The 18,915-nt window shown below is 33.0% G+C and overlaps 1 long non-coding RNA gene across 1 annotated transcript; it reads left to right on the top strand.

Annotated features, from left to right (window-relative positions):
- Window positions 1-14,223: 14,223 nt before the first annotated feature.
- LOC131648133 (uncharacterized) lies at window positions 14,224-15,230 on the top strand. Its single transcript, XR_009298049.1, has 3 exons — window positions 14,224-14,400; window positions 14,765-14,950; window positions 15,072-15,230. It is a non-coding gene; the product is annotated as an uncharacterized LOC131648133 (long non-coding RNA).
- Window positions 15,231-18,915: the final 3,685 nt, after the last annotated feature.

The raw sequence follows: 18,915 nt of genomic DNA, 5'->3' as shown, positions 1-18,915 counted from the left end.
ATGCAGATGTCGAAGATGCTAGGGTTGTTAGCATGTTAAATTAGGTTTTAGTGTTTAAACCCTAATTTGTTAAGTTAGCTTGTTTATTAAGTTGGCTTGTGTAATGGGCCTTGCTGAAAAAGCCCATTAGTTAGTATGTTAGGTTTTATTATAAATAGCATACTAGTCTCTCATCATTGCTAAGCTGCAAATCCTAATTTAGGGTGAGAGAGGTTATTTGTTATTCTTGTAAACTTGTAATCTTGTTTTAAGAGAAAGTAAAAGAATAGCAGTTATAACCAATTCTTGTGTTCCTCTTCTTCCTTGTCCTTTATTCTTCCTTGTTTTATACTTTGTTCTTGGCATTGAATTCACAACAAATTGGTGCGGTGATCGTGGAGAAGATGCCTTCAACAAAGTATGAGATTGAAAAGTTCACCGGAGTGAATGATTTCGGCCTGTGGCGCTTGAAGATGAAAGCCCTACTGGTTCAGCAGGGTTGTTTGGAAGCGTTGAAGGGAGAGGCAGCCATGAATGCAGAATTGACGGCAGCGGAGAAGACAAATATGATCGAGAAAGCACACAGCGCAATTTTGTTGAGCCTTGGTGATAAGGTTCTCCGGCAGGTATCAAAGGAGACGACGGCATCAGGGTTATGGGTGAAACTTGAAAGTTTGTATATGACCAAATCGCTGGTAAATCGACTCTACCTGAAGCAAGCTTTGTATTCATTCAAGATGATTGAAGACAAAGTATTGGCTGAGCAGTTGGATATGTTCAACAAGCTGATTCTTGATCTTGAAAATATTGATGTGAAGATCGATGATGAAGATCAAGCGCTGTTACTATTGTGTTCTTTGCCTCGATCACATGCTCACTTCAAAGAAACTCTCTTGTATGGAAGGGAGTCCCTGACGTTTGAAGAAGTTCAATCAGCCTTGTACTCTAAGGACTTGAATGAACGAAAGGAGCATAAACCTTCGACTGTTGGCGAAGGTTTGGCCGTTAAAGGAAAACTCTTACGAAAGGATGGTAAGTTCGACAAGAAGAAAGGCAAAAGCCAGTCGAAGACTTACAGTGGCGAAGCATCTGGCATTCGATGCTACCATTGTAAGAAGGAGGGTCACACAAGAAAGGTGTGTCCTGAACGCTTGAAATATCATGGAGGTAAGGATAATGGCAACGCTGCCATTGTTCAAGATGATTTCGAATCATCTGATGTTCTTGTGGTTTCAAGCAGTGACTCTAAGAAGGAGTGGATTATGGATTCAGGTTGCACTTGGCACATGACTCCAAACAAAGACTTGTTCGAGGAATTATGTGATCAAGATGGTGGATCAGTATTGCTGGGAAACAACAAGGCTTGCAAGATTGCAGGTGTTGGATCTGTGAGATTCAAGCTCCATGATGAGTCAATAAGGTTGTTGACTGAAGTCAGATATGTTCCTGATTTGAAGAGAAATCTGCTTTCTCTTGGTGAATTCGACAAGAAAGGATATGTTTTCCAAGGAGAGAAAAGTATCCTAAGAGTCATGAAGGGTTCGAAGGAAGTCTTGAGAGGCGTGAAGAAACAAGGCTTGTATACCCTTGAGGCTGAAGTTGTAAGTGGTTCGACAAATGTTGCATCCACGAAACCTTTGTCGAAAACAGAAATCTGGCACATGAGATTGGGCCATGTCAGTGAAAGGGGTCTGGTCGAATTAGGGAAACAAAATCTGCTTGGTGGAGACAAAGTCGAAAAGCTGAAGTTTTGTGAACCCTGTGTACTTGGAAAATCTTGCAGAGTGAAGTTCAACAAAGGCAAACAAAGAACACATGGATCCCTTGATTACATCCACGCTGATCTTTGGGGGCCTGCAAGGTGTCCATCACATTCAGGAGCAAGGTATTTTCTATCCATAGTAGATGATTATTCCAGAAAATTATGGGTATTCATCCAGAAGACTAAGGATGAAACTTTTGAGAATTTCAAAAGTTGGAAGACTCTGGTTGAAAATCAGACTGGCAGAAAGGTCAAGAGGTTGAGAACCGACAATGGCCTTGAATTTTGCAATGAGGCATTCGACAGTTTTTGTGCTGCCTCTGGTATTGCAAGGCATAGAACTACTGCAGGTACTCCACAGCAAAATGGTTTGGCTGAAAGGTTTAATCGAACTATTTTGGAGAGAGTCAGATGCATGTTGACTAGTGCGGGGTTAACAAAGGTGTTCTGGGCTGAGGCTGTTGCGACAGCAACATATCTGATAAACAGATGTCCTTCGACAGCGTTAGATATGAAGACACCTGAAGAAGTTTGGTCGGGACATCCACCAGATCTCGACAAACTGAGAGTATTTGGCTGCATAGCCTATGCTCACATTAGGCAAGACAAGGTCGAACCTAGAGCTCTGAAATGCATGTTCATGGGATACCCAGAAGGAGTCAAAGCTTATAGGCTATGGTGCCTAGAGCCAGGTCACAGGAGGTGTATCACCAGTCGAGATGTTGTTTTCAATGAAGCTGAAATGGCTTTTAAGAAAACTGATGATGTTGGTCGAAGTACAGAAACATCTGACGAAGAGCTGGAACAGGTAGAGATTCCTGTTGAGGTGGAGCATGTTGATGCTGAATTGCATGTCCCTGATGAAGTCGAAGAAGAAGCAGAAGATGCTGAGGAAGTTGAGGAAACTGACGATGACTACCTATTGTCGAGAGATAGGTCGAGAAGAGTCATCAAACCACCTCAGAGACTTGGGTATGCAGATCTTATAGCTTATGCCTTAATCTCTGCAAGTGAGGTTCTAGACGAAGAACCTAGAGACTATAAGGAAGTTATGAGGAGTCGAAATAAGACTGAATGGCTGAAGGCCATGGATGATGAGATGAAATCTCTTCATGATAATCATACTTGGGAACTGATCAAGAAACCTGTTGGGGCAAGGTTAGTCAGCTGTAAATGGATTTTCAAAGTTAAGGAAGGAATTGAAGGAGTGACGTCGAAAAGATACAAGGCAAGGTTAGTTGCAAGGGGTTTCACTCAGAAAGAAGGTGTCGACTTCAATGATGTGTTTTCTCCTGTTGTGAAGCATAGGTCCATTCGAATGTTGCTTGCCATGGTGGCACAGTTCGATCTTGAACTGGAACAGATGGATGTGAAGACTGCGTTCTTGTATGGTGATCTAGATGAAACGATCCTGATGAGGCAACCTGAAGGGTATGTCGAAAAGGGGAAGGAAGATTATGTGTGCAAGTTAAAGAGATCTTTGTATGGGCTGAAACAATCTCCTCGACAGTGGAATAGGAGATTCGACAAGTTCATGGCACGCATAAGTTTCATTAGAAGTCAGTTCGACCACTGCGTTTACTTCAGATTTCGACCTGGTAATTCATTTGTTATTTTGTTGCTTTATGTGGATGATATTCTCATAGCAAGCAACAATGTTGAAGATGTGATGAGGGTGAAGGCTGAACTCAATAAGGAGTTCGATATGAAGGATCTGGGAGCTGCTTCCAGGATTCTTGGAATTGACATTCGAAGAGATAGAAAGAAGTCGAAGTTATGTCTATCTCAAGAGGCATATCTACGGAAGATTCTTGAAAAGTTTGGTATGTCGAATTCGAAGCCAGTTGTGACTCCAACAAACCCTCAATTCAAGCTGAGTATTGATCAGTGTCCCAGTACTGATGTCGAAAGAGCCTATATGAATAGCATTCCGTATGCTAATATAGTTGGTTCTTTGATGTATGCTATGGTTTGTACTAGACCCGACATAGCTTACGCAGTCAGTCTTGTAAGCAGGTACATGGCGAATCCTGGAAAGGCTCACTGGCAAGCATTGAAGTGGATTTTAAGGTACATAAATGGGTCTCTGAATAGAGTCCTAATTTATGGTGGAGCCTTGGGTGAAGATAGTAAAGCAGCAATAGAAGGATATGTCGACTCTGATTATGCAGGTTGTATGGATTCTAGAAAGTCTATTTCTGGATATGTTTTCACTATGTTTGGCACAGCAATTAGTTGGAAAGCAACTCTTCAGAAGGTTGTTGCTCTATCAACCACTGAAGCGGAATATATTGCTCTCACTGAAGCTGTGAAAGAAGCATTGTGGCTTGAAGGTTTTGCGAAGGAGCTGAAACTTCAAGGTCGAGGTATCACTGTTAAATGTGATAGTCAAAGTGCAATACACCTGTCGAAGAATTCAACCTATCATGAGCGAACTAAGCACATTGATGTGAGACTGCATTTCGTCAGAGGAGTAATCGAGCGTGGAGAAGTCCAAGTGCTGAAGGTTTCGACTGAAGACAATGCTGCTGATATGATCACCAAGACATTGCCGAGTTGCAAGTTTTTCCACTGTATGCAGTTGATAAAGCTGCATGAAGAAAGCTAGTTTGTTCCTTGACGTTGTAGAGTTAGGTCCAAGGTGGAGATTTGTGAGATATTGGATCGAACTCTAGTATTGTCGAAGGGTAGCTTCTTGGTTCGACAGTTCGACAGAGTTAAGCATTAAGTCGAAGGATTGTTCACATGCTGGTGTCGAAGTGTGCATGTTGTAGTCGAAGATGGGTCTAGCATGCAGATGTCGAAGATGCTAGGGTTGTTAGCATGTTAAATTAGGTTTTAGTGTTTAAACCCTAATTTGTTAAGTTAGCTTGTTTATTAAGTTGGCTTGTGTAATGGGCCTTGCTGAAAAAGCCCATTAGTTAGTATGTTAGGTTTTATTATAAATAGCATACTAGTCTCTCATCATTGCTAAGCTGCAAATCCTAATTTAGGGTGAGAGAGGTTATTTGTTATTCTTGTAAACTTGTAATCTTGTTTTAAGAGAAAGTAAAAGAATAGCAGTTATAACCAATTCTTGTGTTCCTCTTCTTCCTTGTCCTTTATTCTTCCTTGTTTTATACTTTGTTCTTGGCATTGAATTCACAACATAGATAAAGTAAATTGAAATGGTTCGAGCCTTATTTCATTGAAAATTGTCTTCGGATTTGCAAGGGGACCAAAATCCTCAAAAAAACTAAAATAAAGGGACTAAAATTCAAGATTTTAAAATTGGGGATCAAAATTTAAAAAAAAAAATGATAATAGGGGACCAAAATTGCAATTAAGCCAATAAATAAATAAAACATTTGAAGAAAGTATTTTTAAATATGTATATCAAAAACATCTTTAAAAGGTAAAAAATATATACGGAGTAGGATCAAATGACACCAAAGTGTCAAAGTTTAATTTGACACCAAATCTCAACCGTTAAAATAATTGATCAAACGGTGATAGTAAATAGCCTATTTTTTAGGAGAAAAATATGCTAAATATTTATTTATTATTATTTTATTACATTTCCTATCACCGTTTGATCAATTATTTTAACAGTTGAGATTTGGTGTCAAATTAAACTTTGACACCGTGTCAATTGATCATATATATATATATATATATATATATATATATATATATATATATATATATATATATATATATATATGCAATAAAAAATTCCCTTTGAATTAACATACTTCAACAGAACCCGCCTGAAACCGATCCGTGTCCACCTTAGAAGAGGATAAGTAGTTGAGATATCTGGTGATTCTTTTCCAACTATTTCGAAAAGAACGGTTTGCATTTTCCCAACATGTAAACAACATTTCGGCCGGACTAAAATGCTGGAAAATCGCTTTTTAGTAGCCCCACCCCACTGTTGATTATGTTGCTCATGGTATGCCTATTGGGTGATCAAAAAGTGAGAATAAAACGTCATATCTGGGCCCTTTTAATAGTTGACTAAATGGTTTGTTTTTGAAGATTCAGGTTTTTCTATCTACACTAGCTGTACCACGTCATCAAGGAACCAGGAAGTTTACATTTGTCACCCCCTCACTTTACACATGTAATTTCATATTATCTATAGTATTCCCTCTCATCATTTATATTTCTTAATTTTTATAGCTTTTTAAAAAGTATTCCTAAAATGCAACTAAAAAAAATTGATAGTTATAATTAAAATTTTAATAAAAATACGTGAAATTTTGGTTGGAATTTATTTTATATTAAAAAAATTTGTGTGAGTTGTTTTTCCAAAATTTACATTGTCCAGACTTAAGAGTCTTATTTCTTCAGAGTCTGTTTTATTCAAATTTTGCTTTGTTGAGAGTCAGAGTCTATTTTCATAATCTGCACACTTAATAAAATGATTAGTGTAAAAAATTGTTATCATATTTAGTTATCATCAAAATTTAAGGATTGTAAATACATAACCAAACTGTTTTCAATCCTAATTGTTTTGCAGAGAATTTAAAGTAGAAGGTGGTATATGGATCACCTATCTCTTTTGGGGATAATCTGTAAGCGAGGCATGTCCCTCTTACAGTGACATTTCATAGGCTTTCTTCCATTTTGAATCGAAAAAGGGTGAAAGTAGATGAAATTTTCTTTTAGGAGGATGAGAATTTGGTTTCAAATTTGCGTTGGAGGAGGCTAATGTTTGATTATGAATGCGGTTGATTGCAGATCTTCTCCTGGCCATTTAAAGCACTCCTTGTCCTTGGATAGAGATTGTTGGTTATGGTGTCCAGAGGAGGAAGTTGTTTACTATGTTAGATCTGCGTACAAAACACTCTTTGAGGTGTACTCTAGTTCTATTACCCCCGCCCCTCTCTAGGAGTTTGGATCAGATTTTGCTTAGTAATTGAAATAGTTTCGAAAATCTTAAAACGGCTTTATTTTTCAAATACCTCAATGGGCATTTCCCTCGTTTGAAAATGACAGCTAGGCATGTCTGCGGTTTACTCATGTATTTTTTCTATTTGGCTGGAGAACCTATTCTCTATTTGACTCAAGAGCGGTTCGAATGTTTGTGATATGAATTCTTGTTGTTCTGTTTTTTCTAGTAGTTTTGGAGGATGGTGTTCTGGTGAAGGTGATTTTCATTTTTCTAGATTTAGGTTGGTTCTTATTGATGGAGTTTGTACTTTTTTTTCCCTTGTTTCTCTTTGCTTTTAGGTGTTATTCACTTTTTCTTTAGTTTTGTCTTCTTGGACACTCCTTGTGCTTTTCTTGTGATTTATTTATATATTCATATGTTTCTTTAGAAAAAACATGTGAATTGTGCTGGCATAATCTAAACTAAGAGACCAACTATAGATAGGTTGCAAAATCAACATTCGTAGTGTCAAAAGTCTAGCCTGTTTAAGACTTTCAGTTTCTTTAAATAATCTGTAAAGGTATAAGAGATGAAAGAAATTCTATATGTTGACAATTTTGGCGTGGGGTACAAGCAAGAAAATAAGTCCATAAAATCAATGATCCTTCATCAATCACCAAAGGTAAGCATCTTTTATGTGAGTAATATTGTTTTTGTTGACTATAGAATTCAACAATATATGTTGGTTTGACATCTAAGAAAAATAAATCAAACAAAAATGTTTTGCACACGTTCATTATGATTCATTTTTCTTACTAATTATGGCATTTGTTATGTCAACTTCAGAAGACTATTACATTACATTCAAATTCTGTTGATGACAATTCAAAGCATGTTTCAAAACATAGTCAACAATACTACTTTGTCAAGCTTTGGCCAACAGATCCCGATTCAATGTGTAAACTCAAAATTGACGATACCTACAAATTTAGAAGATAATTTCTATACTTTTTATAATTAATACTTTAAAGAGAATAAATGAGATGAAAAATTATATATAAATTTGTAAGTAAGGATCACTGATAATAAAAGATTTTGATTAAAAAAGATGAATGAATTTTTAATTTAAATAATTTTTTTATTTTAAACATTTAATAAAAATAAAATATATTCAGTGTTTTTAAATCTTGATTACATAGTTATTTCTTGTGACATATATTTAGTGTTTTGTTTAGTTTTTAGATTTTTAATCGTGGTTTTTCTAATAAATATATTATACTTTTTTAATGAACTATATAACAAAAAAAATTACTTGTAATAAAGCAAGTTTAAAGTAATTTTTTTGTAAAAAAATCTTATCAAAATTAGAATCCATTAGGTATGATTATTTGATTTTGTGTAACTTTATAGTCGGTAAAAACTTTGTTCAAATTTATCATTTTTTGGAGATCTATAAATTTAATATTTTAAAATGAGTGTTTTTATTTACATAAATATATTATTTAACTTCTGATTGGAGAAATATAAAATAAAATAAGAATTTATGAAACTTATATGATTTTATTAATAATATTTTTAGTAATTGATACATGTTTTACTTTTTAATTTCACAAGAAATTAACCATGATTATGGTATTAAATTATATAATTGATAATCTTTTACTTTATTTTTATTAGAATATACAATATATGCAGGAATTAAATTATATAATTTTATCAATATTTAAAAAAAATATACCCAATTATATTTTATAAATAACTTCAAAAATATTAAAAATAAATAGTAATTGCAAAAAAACATTTTTAATTGTATCATACATATAAATTACTCCCTCCGTCTCACAATAGGTGTCCTCTTTTCAATTTTTATTTGTTTCAAATTATTTGTTCATTTAGAATATCAATGTAATATTTATTATTTCTTTCCACTAACTTATCCTTATTTATTGTATTTTAATTCATTTAAGTACTCCACTACCTATTATTAATAAGGTTATTTTAGTAAATGAGACTCATTTTATCATTGAAATCAACATAATTAATCAATTTTTTAAAAAGTGTGAAAATCTCAAAGAGAACACCTATTGTGAGACGGAGCGAGTATTAAATATGAATGAAACGTAGGTAAGAAAATTTTCATATTTAAAGGTTAATTAAAATAAATTTTTGTTATGATTAAAGAAGTTAAATTTGATTTAATGCATATTTGTGAAATGAACTAAGAAATGAATGTAATGTGATAATAAATATTTAATGCAAAACTATTTTAGAATTTTAGGTATTTTGAATTTTAATAATAAGATTAAAATACAAAATCTTTAAATGACAAGGTTGGTTTTGCAACAAATAAAAAATACATGGGTAAATCAGAACTCGCCTATATGGCAGGGGACAAAATACCTATTAACCCAAAAAAATATTACAGGAGGGTAATCCAAAAAATATATATCGCAAAGAAAAAGCGAAAATCGCCTACATTACAGGGGTAAAGTGGTAAGTTAGACGTCTAATGTTTGATTCTAGAAATGATTCTATCAATCAATGGCTTGCACTGATGGATAGTTATCTTCCTGCATGATAACGACACACCCAAATATTTGAATGGGAGCTTTCCTATAGTGAACCCAGTCATGGAAGCTATTGTATCTAGTTTAACCTCTTTCACACCTTTAAAGTAAAACTTACATTTCGTAGGGTGAGCTATCAAACCTGTTGCTTCAGAAAAATATTCTAAATTCATCCATCAATATTCTCACAGACATTTCATCACCTCGAGAAAACAATATGAGGTCGTCCGCAAAGCTAATATTAGTTATCTACAGTCTCTCACGTTAATGATGGAAGTTGAAATTGTGATTATCCTTGAGTTTTCTAAGGCATCTGTGAAGATACTCCATAATCAGCACAAAGAGCATGGGGAAATAGGATCCTCTTGCCTGAGGCCACGTCTCACCTTCAACAAATCAATTGTTGTCCATTGATAGCATACTTGTAAGTAAAAGAACTCACACAAACCATAATCATACATATAAACTGATCAGGGAAATTCATTTCACACATTATACTTTCCAAGACCGACCACTCTATAAAATTGTACGCTTTTTTAATGTCTATTTGGATGACATAACGGGGGGATAGATGCTTCTTGCTATATCCTCTCATCAAATCATGCGCAAGTATAATGTTGTCATGGATTACTCTACCAGAGATGAACGCAGATTGGCTATCATCAATAATCTCATTAATGACCTTACTCAACCTTGTTGTCAAAAAATTTTAGATCACCTTGTATATTGTACTGCAGCAAGTTATAGGTCCTGTGTCCTTAATCAACTTTGCCTCTGATGGCTTGGGGATTAAAGTATCAAGTGCACAATTAGCAGCTGCAAATAGTATATTATGAACAAAGAAGTCTTTCACTGCCTCTATTACATATTTTTTTATTAATCTTCTATGTGCTTTTGAAGAACTTGGAAATATACCTATTCATTTCAGGCGCTTTAGTTTCACCTATGCTCTTGATAGCTTTCCAAATTTTGTTCTCAGTCACAGGGAAAGTAAGAATCTTTATAAGTCTCTTTGAGTTAGGGGCCTTTTCTTAATGTCCACATGTCTAAAATCCTTCCTCCTAGTCCTAACCAGGTTCTTATAGAACACCAAAATTTTCTTTTCAATATCTTTGAAATCCCTTAATTTGTTACCGTTATTGTCCTCCAAATTGTAGAGGCCCTTTTGTTTATTTTTTCCTCAAACAGTTGCGTGGAAGAAAGCATTATTGCCATTCCCGAGCTGCAGTCAATTAATTTCCGATATTTGCATCAATATCTTTTCCTCTTCTTTAGTAGCCTCAATTATATTATCAGACCATTTTTCACTTTTGTGTTATACTCCTTGTTAAAAAAATCCCGAGTCAATTTAGTTTGAGCTGGAGCCAGTTGCTATCTATACTTGTTAATGTTGTGGATGCCAACATTCACTCTTCTATTCAGGCCTCTTAAATATAGTTGCAACTTTTTAAGTTTCCTCCATAATACATACATGGGTTTGCATTTATCATTATAGTATTGTTCATGCAATGTTGCAAAATTCTAAGCCTTCATCATGAAGTTTTTCACCGCATTCATAGTCAGCTCTCCACCAATCACATACATTATGAGGGCATTCTTGTTGTTGATGAATGTTGTTAAGGTTTGTTTAGAAGAAGAGTTTATTATATCTTATGTGGTTTGAGTATTTTTTTTTCAACTCCTTACCAAATATATAACTTTGCGGATTTAATATGAGATATTAAGTTATATTAAATAAAAAATTAGACTTATAATGTTATATAAGATTTCTTCAGTCCAATGTTCGCATTTCGGTTAGAACTTGGTTTAATGCTTCTAGTTCTTCAACCACGCCGTCCTCCACCTCTAATTTTGTTTGCAAAGTAAATAACATTTTTCAAAATGAACTAGAGGTGAAGGAAGAGGAGGTAGAAGAACTTGGAGCATTGAAACAAAATCTAACCATTAAAGACGAAATGCGGACAACGAGCTGAAGAAATCTTGTATAATATTAATTTGTGTAATTTGTTATTCTAATATAACTTAATTTGTCATATTATTATTTTCTAGATCAAATTATTGTCATATTATTATTTTCTAGATCAAATTGAAAGGTTATAAGTTTAGTTAAGCACTGAAGAAATAAGCATTCCACATAATTTATATTAAACTTAGGTGTATATATCACAACGATTGTTTAGTACAACCGTTATTAAATGTTAACATTAATTCTTTTACTACGGTTGTTTAATGTAACTATTGTAATAGATAGTGCGCTATCTAGTTTATAATTACGGTCACACGGCTGTGGCGAATATCGTCATACTTACAATCACCCTCATTTCATTACAATTGTTCAACTGTGATAAAAAAAAATTCAACTGTGGTGATATTATGGTTTTGGTTTTAAAATATTTTGTGTAGTATTTGAATCCTTTGATGCTACATGGGAACAAAAATGACTAAGGAGAAAAGAATTCTCAAGGATATAGATTTGATACAAAAAGATGTTGATCCATTCAATTCACTATATGCGCATAAGAAAACGGTAATTTAATAAATTCATTCTTTTTCTTTGTTTGGAATTTTGTATTACTTATATAGTTCTTGTTGGAATGTTAAAAGCTTAGAACATATAAGATGGATTTATCATTTGAATAATGGGCAGAAGCTTCTAAAAGAAATTGAAATATTTCAAATTCAATCAATGAAAAGAGTTTCTGGTAATGCTAATATGAACGGAAATATTTGAAGAAAATTATGAAAGACCAAATCAAGGTAACTAATAGTTGGCTTTGTGACTTTATCACCGAGTTTACGAAATATAAATTGTGTAAGGTTCTACTTGACTATTTGATAAATTAAACAGGTGTGCTATATTTACACCAAGATTGCTACACCGTATAATTTCAATTTCAATTCAAGTGTGACTCAGAAATCAATACATATAATATAATAAATTAAAAAGAAAAGTATACTGCGTGGTATAGAATACGGTGTCGATGTCATAATTTGGTGTACCTATATCATTTCTGAAAATTAAAAGGGAATGGATAAAATCTGAGACCAGAAATAAAGATAAGGGTTAATACTACTTTACCCCCTGCCATATAGGCGAAATTCGGTTTACCCCCTTCTAAAAAAAACTTATTGGACAAACCTTGCAAAATAAAGATTCCATCAAATTTGATCCTGATCAATTTTTTTGACAAAGATTCTTAGAATCTTGCCTACATGGCATTTTTGGTAGTGCTGACTGTACAACACATAAGCAATGTGGCACAGTCAGCACTGCCACGTGGAATTTTATTTTTTTTAAAATTTTTTTAATGATTTTTTTTGTTGATTTTTTTAAAATTTTTTTATTATTATTATTTTTTAAAAAAAACTAATATTTTTTTGTTGATTTTTTTTTAAAAAAAAGTTTATTATTTTTTTAAAAAAATATTTGGCAGTATCTGCGGATTTACATACGAATTTGACAATACCCGCGGATTTAAAAATACCTGCGGATTCACCTACGGATTTGACAATACCTGCGGATTTACCTGCAAATTTGACAATACCTGCGGATTTACCTTTAAAAATACCTGCAAATTTGACAATATCTGCGGATTTACCTACAAATTTGACAATACCTGGGGATTTACCTTTAAAAATACCTGCGGATTTACCTACGGATTTAAAAATACCTGCGTATTTACCTACGGATTTGACAATATCTGCGGATTTACATACGGATTTACCTACAAATTTAAAATTACCTACGAATATACCTTTAAAAATACATGCGAATTTACCTGCGAATTTGACAATACTTGCGGATTTACCTACGAATTTACCTACGGATTTGACAATACCTGCGGATTTACCTACGGATTTGAAAATAACTGCGAATTTAAATATAATAAAAATAAATTTTAAATAATAATTAAAAAAATTGGAAAAAAAATATTAAATTTTAAAAATTGGAAAAATATTAATTTTTTTTAAAAAAAAAAATCAACAAAAAAATCAATAAAATTTTTTTATTTTTAAAAATCAATTAAAAAATTTTAAAAAAATTAAAGTCCACGTGGCAGTGCTGACTGTGCCACATTGCTAAATTTGATGGAATCTTTATTTTGTAAGGTTTGTCCAATAAATTTTTTTTTTAGAGGGGGGTAAACGGAGTCTCGCCTATATGGCAGGGGGATAAAGTAGTATTAACCCTAAAGATAATTATATCGAAACCAGAGCGCGAGGCGCTGATGCAAATTAATTTTAATATATATTTTGTGTTGGGTTTTAATTTTTTAAATATTTTTTTATAACCATAGAATGTATTTATAATATAATAAATTTTTTTGAATTTCTTTTAACAAACACAATCGATTTTTTTAGAACAACGATTGAAATTATCACGTATAAAAATAAAAAGGAATGACCAATTGATCAATTGATAGAGTACTCTTCTGTTTATTTGTTCACAGCATTTTGTTTCTATGTTTGAGTTTTAAAATTAATAAAGATTATTGTTTTTTTTAATAGACAATGGAATAATAATATAACAGAATACAAGAGGTATCTACTATCTACCCATTACTATAATGTTGCCCAAACTTCCTATTTTACCCTTCCATCCAAAAAATTTACACTGCAAAAAGGCTATCTATGTAATTAACAAAAGAAATATTCAACTATGCCAATTGTATTTTTCTCATTGGCCAATTCAAAAAAGTTATGTACTAACATTTGGATTATAGTGGAAAAGTCGTTTCCCTCCCAGAGTGTTGAGACCCCACTCCTCTGTATTCTCACCACCCATTTTCTCTCTTCTCTCCCTTTTCCCTCATAAACCCTAGCACAGCCGCCGCTTTCACCACCTTCTTCATGTTCTTTCTTCAACAATATTAGACGCTTCTTTCAGACCCATCTCTCGCTTTCTCTATCTCTCTCTCCCCCGTTTTCTCTCTTCCATTTCTTCAATTTCAGACTCATCTCTCGATTTCTCACTCTCCCTTTTTTCTCTGTTCATTCTATATCTTTTCCTTCCATTTTCGATTTCTTTTTGCAGTTGCCGCTTTGAAACCACACTTTCGATTTCATCTTCTTCATCAACATATGTTAATGTTTCTATATGTTACCGTTTCTATATTTTTAAGTTTATGTTAATGTTTAAAGATCTAAAATATTAATTTGTGTGAATCTTACAGATTTAAATCTTGGAAAATAAGACAAAGAGAGAGCGGGTGAAGAAGAAAGAGAGTTAACAGGTTTAGGTACTGGCTTTTTTATTTATTTCATTTTTTCTGTTTTAGCCAAGCTTCTTATTTTATGCTTTTATGTTTATCCTCCATATAATAATATTTAGAAAATCATTTACCAACAAATGATGCTTTGAAAGCTATAGGCTTTAGTTGTTTGTCATTGGAGTTATTGGCTCTATATAGTTTTCAGCGATTTACTGATAAGTGAGCTAATTTCTTATGATTGCTTTGTTTTTTTAGGATTTTCATTTGATTGTGGTGGTTGACTTTGCAATCTTTGGGTTGTATATGAGCGCATCATTAGTTTACATTTAACATTTTTCTGTGGTTTAGTTAGTTATATTCTTCCTTTTATAAATGTTCTGTTTAGGGGTTTGCGTGCTATTGGGAAAGGATGCTAGAAGTTAAAGAATTTGACTTTGAGTGAATGTTATTTCCTAAGTGACAAGGGCTTGGAAGCAATTGATATTGGGTGCAAGAAACTCACTCATCTCAAAGTCAATGGATGCCACAATATTGGAACCTTGGGACTTGAATCTGTTGGGAAATCATGCGAGTATGTTTTGTGGTTCTATGTTTGTATCAGCTTGTGGTATTGACATAATATTTGATGACACAATTTATTAAATGTTAAAATTTTCTATCAATGAGGATAATCTAAGCTCTTTGTTATACAGACATCTCTCAGAGTTAGCATTGCTTTACTGCCAAAGAACTGGTGATCTTGGGCTTCTTCAGGTTGGAAGGGGATGTCAATTCTTGCAAGCTCTTCACTTGGTAGATTGCTCAAGCATTGGAGATAAAGCCATCTATGTTCGTGTTTGATTTTCTATATGAAAATGTCATTTTGTATGTGTAGCTTCTTTTCTCTTTTGTTTGTGCTGTGAATCATTTTGAAATTTAGAGAAGTGGTTTTTGGTTGAACTCATTATTTCTTAAAATAGAGTACTATTCTTGTCCTCTTGTAGCATATAATGAGCTTTTTCTCAAGCATGTGCAGTTTATACTTTTATATATTATATACATCAACCATGGTGTTTTCTGGTATATGATTTTTGAGCTTTCTCATGCTCACATAATTTTAGTCTAAATAATTGATTACTTTTTGTTTTATAAATACGACTCTTTGAATGTTGATCTATTGTTATTTGAAATGCTGCTTATGCGATATATGACTTGAAATGAGTTGCAAAATTTTGTGTGTAGTTTACCTTTGTGTGCAAAATCTACTGTTTGCATTCTTTCCTGCACCAGCTGCCATATAAAGGATGTTTATCACCAATAAATGCATCTCAAACCTGTTACATTTCAATTATGTCCAAGAAACTAACAATTAAAATTTGACTTTTAGCTGATGTGTTTAGTTTCAAATTTTGTGTGTAAATTAAATTAAAAAATAGTTACACATTTTAATTGACTTTTTAAATTGAATGATAATTTAATTTATTTTATAGTGTTGATATTGAATTGTAAACTATCAAGTTTCATTGGCGTGTATTTCATGTCATGATTTAGATACTACTCTACTCTAAATCTCCTCATAGCTGGCCTCATCTGTTATCCAAGAAAATTCTGTTTTGAATGATAATGTCATGTTTGATTACCAAACTTTGAAATTTTAGCTAAATATTATAAATGCTTGAAGTTTGAATTTACGAAATTAACATTAGAGGTTTGTTTTCTCTATATTACTTGAATTCTACCTGCATTTGAAAACATAAATAATATTAAGTTAATTGAAATTCAAACATAACACATGAAAAAAACCAAGAACATTCCTATAATGGCTAACAAAATATGAAATATCATTACGAAGTGCCACGGAGAATACCTATTGAATCAGTTCCCAAACCTCCATTTGTACTTTGTACTTTTATATTCAATAGTTAAATATAAAATTAATGGTTGATTTGTAAAAATTAATATAACCCTTAGGAAGTAAAGATATTTGTATTTCACACAAAACTAAACCATTTCTTATTTTAGTTAATTTTATAATATAAAAATAGTTATGGTTTTTAAAACTTGAACATAGAGTTACATATGGGTGTTCAAATTAACCGGTTACATATTGACCAAATTCTCTAAATTGTTCTTTCCTCAAAAATAATTTACACGATAAAATAGACATTTTGGTAACTAACAAAATAACTCTTCACATTTTTATCTTTTGCACAAAGTGTTCTATTTCATTGGTCCACCAACTTTCTACAACATAATACACTACCTCATTTTTTCTCTCCTTATTAAGTACAATTTCAATTGAAATTGAGATTAATTGAAATACACTTTCAGTGTAAAACAACTTTACACCGTCAACCAATTAGAATGAGTGATTTTGACACGTAAATATGAAATTAAGACTAAAAATAAATAAATTATAATTAAATCATTTTAATAACTAAAAATAAATAAATAAATAAATTATATTTTTTCTTCTTTGTGTATGATTATTTAACATAATTAAATCTATATGATTACTGTTCATTTTAAAATAAGTAAATCATTTCAAATTTTGCATTTATATCTAAATTTTTACATTTGTATTTGATATTATCTAAGTGTTATTACATTAAGACTCATTCATGTGTTATCACATTAACAAATATTTTGTTGTTATTTTTTTTTTATTTCATGATTATTATTTGAAGATTCTAAATTACTACATATTTTTGTAGTTATTTACACAATATCATAATTAAATTACCCATCCTCAAAATATATGTGGTTGAAATTATCCATCCACAATATCATAATTAATTTCCATTTTATATATACAATTTTGTCAAATTTTTTTACTTCACATTTTTTTCGTATCATTCAAAAAATATTACACCATAAATAATGCACCCGTGCGGCAGCACGGGTCTCTGACTAGTTCGTCCGATTACAAATCAACAATGATCACACCAAATTTAACGGACTTTTGAAACAACGTAAAAATCCTTACATCTTTTGTTTTTTGATCCTAAAGAATGCCACTACCTTGATAACTCTAAGACTTTCTCTACTACACCACCCACCCTGAACCCTTTGTTATTAAAAGACTTTCTCTACTACACCACCCACGCTGCCAAACAAAACAACAATATCCTTCTCCGCTTTGCCTTGCCATTCAAAGAATCTTCAAACTTCAACAGATGTGAAACCACCGAAATTTCCGCAAACCCTCCAGCCCCAGCCATGAAAAAACCTTATCCCGTACCAACTTGGAGAACGGGCAATTTAACAACAAATGGTCCAGAGATTCAATCACATTTAAACAGAACACACAATTACCTTCCCCTCCGCCGTGAAAGACGCCTATGTGCATCAGCTACTCCACCGTTGCCACTCTATTCTTGATACATCACCATCCATGTACTAAAAGCTTCCCAGCAAATTCTTCTTGAAACCTCCATAAAGCACCCCAAATCTTGTATGATTGCATTTGGATGACGCGTTATGTTGAACAAAAGTGAAAAAGAATACTGCAGACTATCACTACCACACCAGTTATTTTTCCAAAACATCTCCCTCCTACCCGCTCCCAACCTACACAAAATACCCTTCGCAAACCAATCCACCAAAACCTCCGACGGAGAACCAAGACTCTTAATGTCCCTCCACCATAACGAATTTCTACGAGCTATCGAATATTCCTTCCCATTGTAAACAGATGCCCCCAATGGGCCATATCGATGCACCAAAAAAGGTCTCCAAATAGCTTCTTTGTCGACAAGAAAACGCCACTTCCATTTGTTCAGAAGAGATACATTGAACATCTCTATACTTCTAACGCCCAGTTGTGAGGAATGAAATGAAACTAGGAATTTAAGGTTTTATGTGAATTTTTAATTTTGTTGACATTGTAGGGTTTTGTGGAAAAAGTTTATGAAAAGGTTAGAAACAAGAGCTTGATGTATTGTGAGGGGGAAGAGAAGCAATGGAGTTGTGGAAAATCCAGTATTGTGAATTTGCGAAAAGTGAGCTCATTAGTTTGATGTAAGACTGTAAGACTGCACTCTAGTGGGTTTTTCTCATTCTTGCCTTTCTCACTCTCTTGTAAAGGTTGTGTTGTAACTATAAGACTGCACTCTACTGGGTTTTTCTAGTTTATTTGCATTAATTCTTGTGTGTGTGTGTGTGTTCTACATTCTTTTTAACTCTAACAATGATTTCTTTTATGTAAAATGAGATGTGGATAATCAGCCAAATGCATGTTATGTAGTTTGATGTTAGTTCATCAAGTAATCATGCCATAGAACTTCAAGGCTAATTGTACTTTCCAAGGTCCTCTAACAACAAAATTCTATGAACTGGTAAATCTCATGCGGACTCTTATAAATTATGTTGTTGGGAAAATAACAAACATAGAGAAAAAGAGGAACAAAATAACAACACAGGAGATTAACGTGGAAACTCCAAAACCAGAGAAAAAATCACGACCGTTGTCAATAGACAACCAAAGAATAACACTATGTGAAAATTGTTACAACACATAATATACCCTTAAATACCCCTTCCCCCCACTACACCCAC

Source organism: Vicia villosa, linkage group LG2, assembly GCF_029867415.1.
Source record: "Vicia villosa cultivar HV-30 ecotype Madison, WI linkage group LG2, Vvil1.0, whole genome shotgun sequence".
Taxonomy (NCBI): domain Eukaryota; kingdom Viridiplantae; phylum Streptophyta; class Magnoliopsida; order Fabales; family Fabaceae; genus Vicia; species Vicia villosa.
The sequence above is the reverse complement of the archived record's forward strand: the minus strand, read 5'-3'. Positions and strand labels throughout refer to the sequence as shown.